Source organism: Sarcophilus harrisii, chromosome 2, assembly GCF_902635505.1.
Source record: "Sarcophilus harrisii chromosome 2, mSarHar1.11, whole genome shotgun sequence".
In the NCBI taxonomy this organism is placed as follows: domain Eukaryota; kingdom Metazoa; phylum Chordata; class Mammalia; order Dasyuromorphia; family Dasyuridae; genus Sarcophilus; species Sarcophilus harrisii.
In genome coordinates this window covers 287,684,419-287,696,983 of record NC_045427.1, presented here as the reverse complement: position 1 = coordinate 287,696,983, position 12,565 = coordinate 287,684,419, and positions in this window count along the sequence as shown.

Below are 12,565 nucleotides of genomic sequence, written 5' to 3'. Positions count from 1 at the left end.
GTTTTTGTGGGCTACAATTACAGGGTGGGAGGGTGCATAACAGAAGAGAAATGAGGGATGGAGAGTAATATATGATATACCCTAAACAAATCAAAAGCTAATAATGAGGAAATTACTCCTATAATCTCTCAGAAAGAAGAGAATGTATAAAAGGGTGATTAAGGAGGCAAAGGGAAGAATTAGAAGTGGGGAAAGAAATGAAATCTTATTTCAGTGACAAAAGGAGATACTACTGATGAATAGTCCCATACAAGGAAAAAGCCATTCTATAAATGGAGATCAGAACCTTGCAAAGGGTATACTGTGGAGGAATTTAGAAATTAGAAATATTTATTCTTCCTCAGGAGAAGGGGAAGCAGAACTCCTAGGGACAATTAATAACCAGAAGAGTGGGAGGACATGGACCCTAAGGGAGAAATTTCAAGGCAAGTGTGTGACTATGGAGATGGCAAAGGGCAATAATGAACTGCACAATTAGGGAGATAGGGAAATTTCTACCATCTCCTCTTTGTTGCCCTTAGGTATTGGCACTTCATAGTGAGAGTCAAGGGAAAAATATACATGGAAATAACATAGAAACTATTTAGAAGAAGGAATCTTTTATTTTATTAAAAACTAAAGAAGGATTATTTAAGTATAAGAGTCATGAATCAAAGAAAAAAATAAAATAAATCAAAGAATAGAATAAAAGGGATGATAAATAAAAAAGAGAATTATGGAAAAGATCCTATTTAGAAAAAAAGGTGCAGAAAATGAAATTCACAAAAAACAAGTTGGAGGGGGATGGATTTTATTTAACAGAAAATAAAAAGAAGAGAAGAATTAAATAACTAGATAAAAGGAAGGAAGAAAAGGAATTTGTAAACAAAACTCCAAAACTAGAGAAAGAAGTAACAAATTGGGTAAAGGACTTTCTCTGTGAAGGGAGGAGAGCCACTGGGGAAAAGGTATCCTTAAAGTATATTAAGGTAAAATAACTAAACACATAAAGTGCTGCATTTGTAAAGGAAGAAGGAATAAAATACTAATATAAAAAATGTAAGAGATAAATGGAGAAAAATACAAATCTAATTCTCATAACTTTAAATGAAGGTAGACTAATCAAAATAAAAAAAAAGGATTATAAATTAGATTAAAAAAAAAAAACCAAAACCTCACAATCAATTGTATATAAGAAACACATTAAAAAACAAAGGTATGCAAAGAATAAAAATTATGGGCTGGGGGAAAATTTTTTTAATGTTATCAGTTAAATCCCCCAAAAAGAGGAGCTAGAATTATACCATCAGACAAACAGAAATAAACTTTCAGAACATGAAAAAGGATAAGCAAGGAAACTGTATTATGCTTCAAGTAATCATCAATATCAATATTAAAATTATGCTATCTAAATGTCTCTGTATCTAAATTCAAAAAGGGAAAATTGACTGAACTCTAAGAATATATATATATAGTAATATAATATGGTAAGAGATTTCAATATCTCTCTCAGTTTTGAATAAGTCTAACAGATAAACCAAAGAGAAAATATAAAATTGAAGAAAGTACTGAAGAAATTAGAGCTATATGTCTTGTGGCACTTCTAAATAGGACTGCTAAAGAACATATTTTTCAGGATCGCATGAAACTTTTACAAAAATCAACCATAAAGTAGGGTATAGATATATATAAACAAATGTAAAAAAAAGGGCAGAAATAGTAAGTATATACTTTATAGATTATAAGACAACAAACATAGTAACCAATTCAGGGAACACAATGTAAAGACAGATTCATACAGAGAATTAAGAAATTCTAAGTAATTATGTGAAAGAAAATGATAATAATTAAAACATAGTAAAGTTTCTAAGATAAAGATAAAACAGTATTCAGGAGAAAATCACATCTCTATAAACATACATTAAAAAATAAGGATTGTAAGGATTCCTAAATTGATTGCACATTTTAAAAACGTCATATAAACACAAAAGAAAATATTTTTAAAACTAGAGGAGAAAATTACTAACTAGAAACAAAAAAAAATAAAAATGATAAAATTAAAACCTAGTTATTTTAAAAAAACAAATAATGTTTATAAATCTTTAACCAATCTAATTAAAAAGAAGAGGGGGAGGAGAAACAAATCAACAAAATGGCAAATGAACAAGGTGAAATTGCAAAACAGAAGAAATATAAAGGATTATCAGAACCTTCTATGTATAGTTCTATGTTTTCAAAATTGAGAATACAATGAAGTAAAGAAGTACCTTTAAAAAATATCCAAACTAACAAGAGACCAGAAATCCTAAATTATCTAAACTCAGAAAAATAAATAGAACTAATTATAAAGGAAGTATCAAAGACAGGGAGGGGGATGCTGATTTTTATGAATTCAAAGCTATAAAAATCTTTAAAGAATATTTACTACTAATACTATGTAAATCAAAACTGAGAAAGAAAACCTCATCAGAATCCTCTTATGAGACAAATATAGTTTTAATACTTAAAACAGGAAAGAATGAAGCACAGAAGAGAAATAACCAATACCATTAATGAATATTGATTCATCTTTTTGTACAGCAAAATAACGTTTTGGACATGTATACTTATTGTATATCTAATTTATATTTTAATATATTTAACATCTACTGGTCATCCTGCCATCTAGGGGAGGGGGTGGGGGGGTAAGAGGTGAAAAATTGGAACAAGAGGTTTGGCAATTGTTAATGCTGTAAAGTTACCCATGCATATATCCTGTACATAAAAGGCTATTAAATTTAAAAAAAATGAATATTGATTCTAATATTTTCAATCAAATCCTGTCAAATACACCACAGAGATTCATCCAAGAAATCATTCATAATGATCGAGTTGGATTTCTACCAGTAAGGCAAGGGTAGTTAAATATCAGGAAAATAATCAATGTAATTAATCATGTTAAAAATTAAGATATCCCAAACCATCATTATCTCACCAGCTATGGAAAAGGTCTTTGACAAAGTACAATATTAATTTATGCTAAAAGCCCTATTAAAAAAAAGCATTTATTTTTTAAATAGGTGCCTTTTAAAATATCACTAAAGTATCTATATAAAACAGAGCAAACACTACATACAAGAGGGCTATACTAGAACCTTTCTCAACAAATATAAAAGTAATGTAAGAATGCCTACTTTCTCTATTATCATTTGATATAGTTCTGGAATGCTATCAATAGCAGTAAGACAAATAATTAATGATATAAAGGAGGAGCTGAAATCATTTTTATTTACTGATGATATTATAGTATACTTGGAAAATTCTAGAAAATCAGCAAAGATACTAATTGAGATAATTAATATCTTCAGTACAGTTGCAGCCTACAAAATAAACCATATAAAATCAACAGTATGTCTATATAAAAATAATAAAACCTAAGGAGAAAAAATAAAAAGTGAACTCCTTTCCAGATGACCATATAAAAATATATCTGTAATATCTGGGAATTAACATATAGAGACCCATAAAATATTTATACAAATTCAATTATAATATATTCCCTAAACAAATAAAGAACAGCTTAAAAGCTGAAGGAACATTCAGTGCTCTAGCATATCAATATAATAAAAATAACTACCAAAAATTAATTTACCAAATCACTAAAAAGTTAATTTACAGTTTTAATGATTTATCAATCAAATTAAAAAGACATACTTTTTATAAAAATAATAAAATTCATTTGGAAACATAAGAGATCTATTAGAAAAATAAGTTCTAAAGGTAAAGAGAAAAGAGAATAGCATTTCCATTATCTCAAACTATATCATAAAATACCAATTATTTAACCATCCAATATTTTTATTTTATTTTATTTTTTATTATAGCTTTTTATTTATAAGATAAATGCATGGGTAATTTTTCAACATTGACAATTGCAAAACCTTTTGTTCCAATTTTTCCCCTCCTTCCTCCACCCCCTCCCCCAGATGGCAGGTTGACCAATATATATTAAATATGTTAAAGTATATGTTAGATACAATATACGTATACATATCCATAAGTTATTTTGCTGCACGAGAAGAATCGGACTTTGAAATAATGTACAATTAGCCTGACAAGGAAATCAAAAATGCTGGCGGACAAAAACAGAGGGATTGGAAATGCTATGTAGTGGTTCACAGTCATTTCCCACAGTTCTTTCACTGGGTGTAGCTGGTTCTATTCATTATTGAACAAATGAAACTGGTTTGGTTCATCTCACTGTTGAAGAGAGCCATGTGCATCAGAATTGATCATCATATAGTATTATTGTTGAAGTGTATAATGATCTCCTAGTTTTGCTCATTTCACTCAGCATCAGTTCATGTAAGTCTCTCCAGGCCTTTTTGAAATCCTCCTGCTAGTCACTTCTTACAGAACAATAATATTCCATAATATTCATATACCACAATTTATTCAGCCATTCTCCAATTGATGAACATCTATTCATTTTCCAATTTCGAGCCACTACAAACAGGATTGCCACAAACATTTTGGCACATACTATTAGGTCCCTTTCCCTTTTTTAAGATCTCTTTGGGATATAAGCCCAGTAGAAACACTGCAGGATCAAAAGGTATGCACAGTTTGATAACTTTTTGAGCATAGTTCCAAATTGCTCTCCAGAATGGTTGGATGTATTCATAATTACACCAACAATGTAACAGTGTCCCATAAACCATCTAATATTGGTTGAAAAATAAAAAGGTGAATCAATCCAATATAAACAAGGGAGAATCAGAAACAATTAAATTCAATAATTCAATGTTCAATAATATAGTATAGAATTTATAACAAATACTACTGGGAAGATTGGAAACCAATCTGGCAGAAATTAGACTAACCTTATGCCATATCCTACTCTATATAAATGTAGTCTTAATATTAATTAATATAGTTTTTTTTTAATTGAAGAGAAGCAGGGGGCAGCTAGGTGGTGCAGTGGATAGAGCACCAGCCCTGAAGACAGGAGGACCTGAAGAGAAGCAGGCCATATACTTCTCACAGTTATGGATAGATGTATTCTTAACTAAACAATGGATAGTGTCAATTACAGAAAATAAAATAGCAAACTTCAATAAAATAGCTTCTGCACAGCTTGGGGGAAGGATTGTGAAGAAAGGAATATGAGCCTATTATATGCTAATCATTGTGGTAGGTACTTTTTAACCAATATTTTCTCATTTGATGCTCATAACAACTCTGTGCCCGGGATGTGATTATATCTACTTTACATTTGAGAAAAATTGAAGCAAATAAAGGATCACATAGCTAGTTGGTGTCTAAGCTCAGATTTGAACTCTGATCTTCCTGTTTCCTATCTTTGTTATCAGCTGCCCAATTAAAAAAAGTTAATGTACTTAGTATAAGAAAAAAAGCAATAAAGTGAGAAAAATCTTAATATTGAATTTCTCTGATAAAATTTTGGTATCAAAAATATATAAATAATAAGCATATATCTATAGATAGTCAAAAAATTTCTGATAGGTAAGTGTCCAAAGGATGTGAATAGTTCTTACAAGAATTGAAAACTATTAACAATAGTAACAAAAACAAAACTATTAACAACTTTATGTAAGAATCATTAATAATAAGACATGCAAATGAAACAACCCTGAGATTTCATTCTTTATTCTAAAAATTGTCCCAAATGATAAAAGATGGGAATAGTCAATGCTGGCAGTGTTGTGAGAAGATAGGCACAATAATGAATTGTTGGTGGAGCTGTGAATCAACATACTAATTTTAGAAAGCAATTTGGAGTTATAGGACCAAAATGACTAAAATATTCATATTCTTTGACCCAGAGATTCCATTAGTAGGTTTATGTCCCAAAGGCCATCAAAAAGAAGAGAGTCTCCATATGTATCACAATATTTATAGTAGTGATTTTTGTGCTGGCAAAGAATGGGAAAGGAAATAGATGCCCATCAATTGGGGAATGGCTGAAGCAATTACAGTAAGTGAATGAAATGGAATATCATTTTGCTAGGGGGAAAAATGATATCAGTGATGGATAGAAAGAGGCATTGAAAGACCTACATGAATTGATGCAGAGTAAAGTAATCAGAGCCTGATATATATTTGTATATAGATATAGATATATATACACACACATTAACTATACAAGAATGTAAATGAAAGAATAATCACAAAAGTAAATCTAAATTCAATGTTTCAAAATTGTAAAAATAAATAATAATAAACATAACTATGAAGAGATATAAGAAGATAATCCCACACATCCAGTGGTAGAGGTCTACAAGTGTCGCACATTGTACATATTTATAGTTTTTTTTTTTTTTCGACATGTTGATGGGTTGTTGATGGGTTTCTTTTTACAAAATACATGAGATAGTTTATTGAGAGGGAAAAGGGGAGATATATTGAAGAAAATTATGATGAGATAAAAATACAAAAGAGACCAATAAAAATTTGTTTAAAACAATAACAACCACAAAAAGTTCAGTGCAAAATTCAGTGGCTTTTTGGGTATAATTTCAAATTGTTTTCCAGAATATCTGGACCAATTCACAGCTCCACTAACATTGTATTAATAAGTCTTTTTCCTCATAGCCCTCTAACAATTGGCATTTTTCTTTTTTGTAATCTTTGTTAATTTAATGGAGATGAGATAAAACCTTAGCTTTCCTTCTGTTTGCATTTCTATAATTATAAATGATTTGTATCATTTTCCTAATGATTGTTACTAACTTGGATTTAAGAGTTAGTTTTGAAGTCTTTGTCAAGTACCAAGTCCTGTGGTATTTTATCATATTCTCAAGTAAGTACTGAACCAGAAAAAAGTATAAGGGTTCATTATTTAGCCAAAAAAATTTTAAGAGCTATAGATTTTTCTAGAATTTGGTGACAACTAAATTTGTGATAAGTTATGTCATCATTATTAAACCTCTCAGCTACTTTATTTGGCAGTATATGGTCATGAAGGATCAATGGTTAAAAAGAATAATCTGGTCTGAAGTCCCCAATATCATTTTGAGATCACTAGAATGAGAATATGATCTAACCTTCAAGAACTTTGTCAGCTGCCTTACATATGTATACACCAATGCTGTTTTTTGTAGATACACACAAGATTTTTATATTACACATTTTAACAGGAACCCAGAAATTTTGGGTATTTATATAACTCAATGTTCAGAATCCAAATTCTGGGCAATTAAATTAAATTAAATTTGGGGATAGAATTTTCATCTTAGAGTTTTTTTTTTTTTTTTTTTAACTTATTTACTTCTGAGATATAGGCTGCAAGTGATGGGTTTGTTTTTTTTTTTTTTTTGAGTCCAGGTTACTTTCATTAGAAGAGAACTATTAAAAACAGTGATATGTGATTATGATGAAATATTATTATTCTGTGGGAAATGATGAGCAGGATACTTTCAGAAAAACCTGGAGAGTCCTCCTTCCAAGCAAAATGAAATGTACCATGTACAAAGTAATAGCAATGTTATGAGATGATTAACTGTAAATGACTTTGCTATTCTTAGCAATTCAATGATCCATAACTACTCTGAAGGACTTAGATGAAAAATCTTATCCATACCCAGAGAAAGAACTGACTGTGTCTGAATACAAACTGAAACATTCTCTCTCTCTCTTCTCTAACTTTATTTTTCCTGAGGATTTTTTTTAGGGGAGATCTATATTTTCTTTCACAACATGACTTATAGAAATGTTTTGCATAACTTCACATGAGTTTTTTTCATGGGAACTGAGGATGGGCATAAGAGAGAGAATCTAGAACTCAAATTTTAAAAAATAAATGTAAAAAATTGTTTTAAAGTAAACTGGAGGAAAATAAAAATGTTTTTTAAAAAAGAGCAAAAACAAAAAAGAAGTGAATTATTCAGGCAGATATCTGAATGCACCAAAGCTGTCCCTCATACTTGAAATGAACTCTCTCCCTCACCCTTGCCTCGAGGAATCCATTCCTTCTTTTAAAATCTAGTGCCATCTTCCATGGGAAAAATTTCCTGATCCTCTCAACTGAGTGTGTCCTCCTTCTCAAAAAGTTTTATTTAACTTATTTGTTGTTTATTCATGTCTGACTCTTTGTGACACCATATGTGTTTTTCTAGCAAAAATACTGGAGTGATTTGCCATTTCCTTCTCCAATTTATTTTACCGACTGAGGAACTAAGGAAAACAGGGTGAAATGGCTTGCCTAGGGTCATTCAGCTAGTAAATGTCTGAGGCTGGATTTGAATTCTGGAAGATGAGTCTTCCTGACTTCAGGGCCAACAATAATATTCTATCATAATCACATACCACAGTTTTGAATAGTTCACTTCTAATGAGGGTAGCCTAAACTAAAAAAAAAATTAGTTGTACTCATTTGTTGTTGTGTCCTGCTTTCTAGAGCCCCCAAGTTGGGGTGACAAAATGTACCATTGCTTTCTAAAGCCCCCCACACTGGGGTGATTAAGATATACTTTCCTAGTGGAGAAGTGATGAGGCGGGACTCCCAAGGATTGTGGGAAAATGGAGTTCATTTATTTTAAGAACTATCCCCTTTTTATAATGTAACAAAAACAACACTGCGCACGTGGGACCACATAAATAACTTCCTATTGTAAGTATTGTATTGCCACCTGGTATCACTCTGCTTCAATCACAACACAGGTTGTCACCACCCCCTGACTTCTCAGGAAGGCCGAGGGGTTTAGGGGAGATGGGGAGCCGACCCAGACATTGTTAGCAGGTTCTCTCTGGGCTGAAGGGTCTTATACCTCACCCAGAGTTTCCCCACTGTCAGTGTCCCTCTACAATTTGTATTTTTTTTCGTCAAATGTATTCTGTATATACTCATCTATGTTTGTTTTTTCTCCTATTAGAATATAAGTGCCTTACAAGAAGAAATTATTTCATTTATTGTATTTGTAACCCCAGCATTTAATTCAGTGCCTGGCACACAGTTGACATTTAATAAATGCTTCCTGAATGATTTATTGATATATACAAACCCATTATTCAATTATATGGTGGAGCTGAGTAGTGGTACACAATTTTGGGCATAAATCATCATCAAGAACTAATGATTTTGGAGTTGTCGAGTGACTGTGATGAGGCTATCCCCAGAATATTCTGAAGGTGTTTACTGACCCAGCATACCATATTTAGTTTGTTTGGAAAGATACAAACAATACAATGTAGATAACTCCTATGTCTGTAATTGGTCAGAGTCAGTAAATATTTATTAAACACCTATTAGGTGCCAGGCATTGGGCTTCTACTATGTGTGAGCCATGGATGTTGTATAACGTACTACTTGTCCCTACTAATAATATACTCACGTCTAAGATCATTTTCAGGGATTTAAAGAATAACTATATTTATATCTTCTTTATACCTAGCATCTCTCCCTGGTTTCAATCCTACTGAATGAAATATCTCTGCTGAGTATTCCCTCGTAATCCCCTTCCCTTTTCTAGATTCCTTTGGTGTGTCTTCTCCCATTAGATTCTAAGCTCCTTTAAAGCAAGAGCTTTCCCTCTCTTATTTGTATCTCTACACTCAGCACAGTGCTTGGTAAATAGTAAGTGTTTAATAAGTGTTTGTTGAAATACATTAAATTGAATCTGGTATATTCAAGAATTTCAAATTTTGTTAACTAGGGAAAAGTGTCATAGAAACATGAGGTTTTTGCTTTTGTAGTGGGTTGTCAGCAGTTGCTGTTACTATGCTTTCCCTTTTTTTGATTTTTTCCAGGGGAATTCACATGGCCTACAGCCCTATTCATGGGAGGAGACCATGGGAGCTGGAAAGACAAAAGGGAACAGTAGAATAATTTTTCTTCTTGAACAAAAAGATTCTATAAAAGGGAGTGGATATGTGGAGGCAAATAGCTTGTGCTCTCTAAGAAGAAAGAAGTAAATGGAATTTTATGATCCTAATTTAGATAAGCATGAGGGTTGAAGGTCATAGTTAAAAAAGATTAACATGAGGTCTAGAGAGAAATCTGCACAATTTTACTTTTTGGGGGGGCTCTCAGATTAGAGCTCTAGTCACAGAGCTGGAAGCAATAGTAGCAGTGGGAGCAGCGATGAATCTCCAGGAGTAACTAATAAAAGTCACTAAGTGGTGCAGTGAGTAGAATACTGGGTCTGGAGTCAGGAAGATCTGAGCTCAAATCCAATCTCAGACATTTATTACCTGTATGAGCCTGAGCAAATCACTTAACCCTGTTTGCCTTAGTTTCTTCAACTTTAAAATGAAGGTGATAGCATTTAACTCTCAAGGTTGTTTTGAGGATCAAATGAGATAATATTTATAAAGAAGTTAGCAGAATACCTGACAAATAGTTGTGCTATATAAATGCTTATCCCCTTACCCAACAACAAAAATTGTAAATGAATGGTTGCTTAGAAGATAGCAGTGCTATAGCAGAGACTGATTGCTTGACTCCCTAAGTACTTCTGAGAGGACAGCCATTCTGGAAACTAATGATTACTCCATCTTAGAATTGTTGCTAGATTATATGATGATCAATTCTGATGGATGTGGCTCTCTTCAACAATGAGATGATTTAGGCCAGTTCTAATGATCTTGTGATGAAGAGAGCCATCTATACCCAGAGAGAGGACTGTGGGAACTGAAAGTAGATCACAACATAGTATTTTCACTCTTTTTGTTGTTTTTTGCTTGCATTTTGTTTTCTTTCTCATTTTTTCCCCCTTTTTGATCTGATTTTTCTTGTGCAGCATGATAATTGTGGAACTATATATAAAAGAATTGCACATATTGATTACTTGCTGTATAGGGTCTGGGGCTGAGGGGAAGGGAGGGAAAAATTTAGAACACAAGGTTTTGTAAGAGTAAATGTTGAAAATTATCCATATATATATTTTGAAAATAAAAAGCTTTAATTAAAAAAAGAATTGTTGCAAGAGGAGATGAAAGCTAGGCATAAAGTATGTTTAGATTTTAGCAAAGCATCTGACAAAGTTTTTCAAGCTATTCTTGAAGCTAAAATAAAGAGAATTAAGCTAGATAATTGGAAATTTAGTGCCCCAGAGAGCTTTCCCTACATAGAATTTTTATCAATCACACAGAATGACTGGCATGCTTATAAAACTTGCAGATTGTATGCAATTTGGAAGGAGTATAGTATGTTGTATAATAGAATTAGATCTCCAAATATTTTGACAAGATAATACAAGGTACTGAGTTGAATAGGATGTAATCTAATGCAGATAAATCTAATATTCTATGCTTGGATTTTAAAATCAACTTTACAAATACTGAATTGTAGAGGTACAAATAGACATCATTTCTCATGAAAATTATCTCTGGAGTCTTAGGGCACCTCAATAACAATATAATTCTAAGTTGTGACATGGCAGGAAAAAAAAGTTCATACTATTCTGAATGTCATTAAGAAGTGTTCATATTTCCCATGATAAAAAGATTTGAGGATTTTATGACTAATAGTGATAATAGCTGACATTTTATATGGTGCTTTAAGGTTGACACAACTTCTATCACATTTATTTATCTCATTTAATCCTCTGATATGGTGTCCATTTTAAAGAAGGGAAGAAATCAGAAGGAGGTTAAGTGATTTGACCAGGGTCACACAAGTAGTAAGTGTCTGAAGCAGGATTTAAACTCAGGTCTTCCTGACTTCAGCCCTCAATTTATTTTATCACTTTCCTGGACTGCAGACTCTATAGCAGAACAACTGTAGCAGAGCAACTTTTTAAAAAAGCCCTTTAGCAGTCGACTCCATTAAGAGAGGTCCAATGACCAGAGTAAGGGAGATAAAAAGTGCTGCTCTACTCTTCCCTCTTGAGTTCACATCTGGAATCTTATTCTGAATAGCACATTTTAAGAGAAAACAGACATCTGGAACATTTTCAGAAATGGGTAACTAGAATGGTGAAAGTTTTGGAGAACATACTAAATAGTAATTGGTGGAAGGAATTGTGGATATTTAGTTTATCTGTCAACAAGCATTTATTAATTACTCTAGGTCAAGAGAAAGAACTCTGGGTGATGACTAAAAACCATTACATTGAATTCCCAATCCCTATATGCCCACATGCATTTTTGATTTCCTTCACAAGCTAATTGTACAATATTTCAGAGTCTGATTCTTTTTGTACAGCAAAATAACGTTTGGTCATGTATACTCATTGTGTATCTAATTTATATTTTAATATATTTAACATCTACTGGTCATCCTGCCATCTGGGGGAGGGGGTGGGGGGTAAGAGGTGAAAAATTGGAACAAGAGGTTTGGCAATTGTTAATGCTGTAAAGTTACCCATACATATAACCTGTAAATAAAAGGCTATTAAATAAAAAAAAAAAGATCAGAAAAAAAATTACTCTAGGTCAGGCATTATGCTAACTTCTGGGAATACAAATATAAGAAGAAAGACGCTTCCTGCCCTCAATGAACTTATATTCCAAATTTGCTATTGTTGGTTAGTCCTTTCAGACTCTTTATGACTCCATGGACCATAGCACAATAGGCCCTTCTAGCTTCCATTATCTTTCAAAGTATCTCCAAGTTCGTGTTTATTGTTTCTATGACACTACCTCT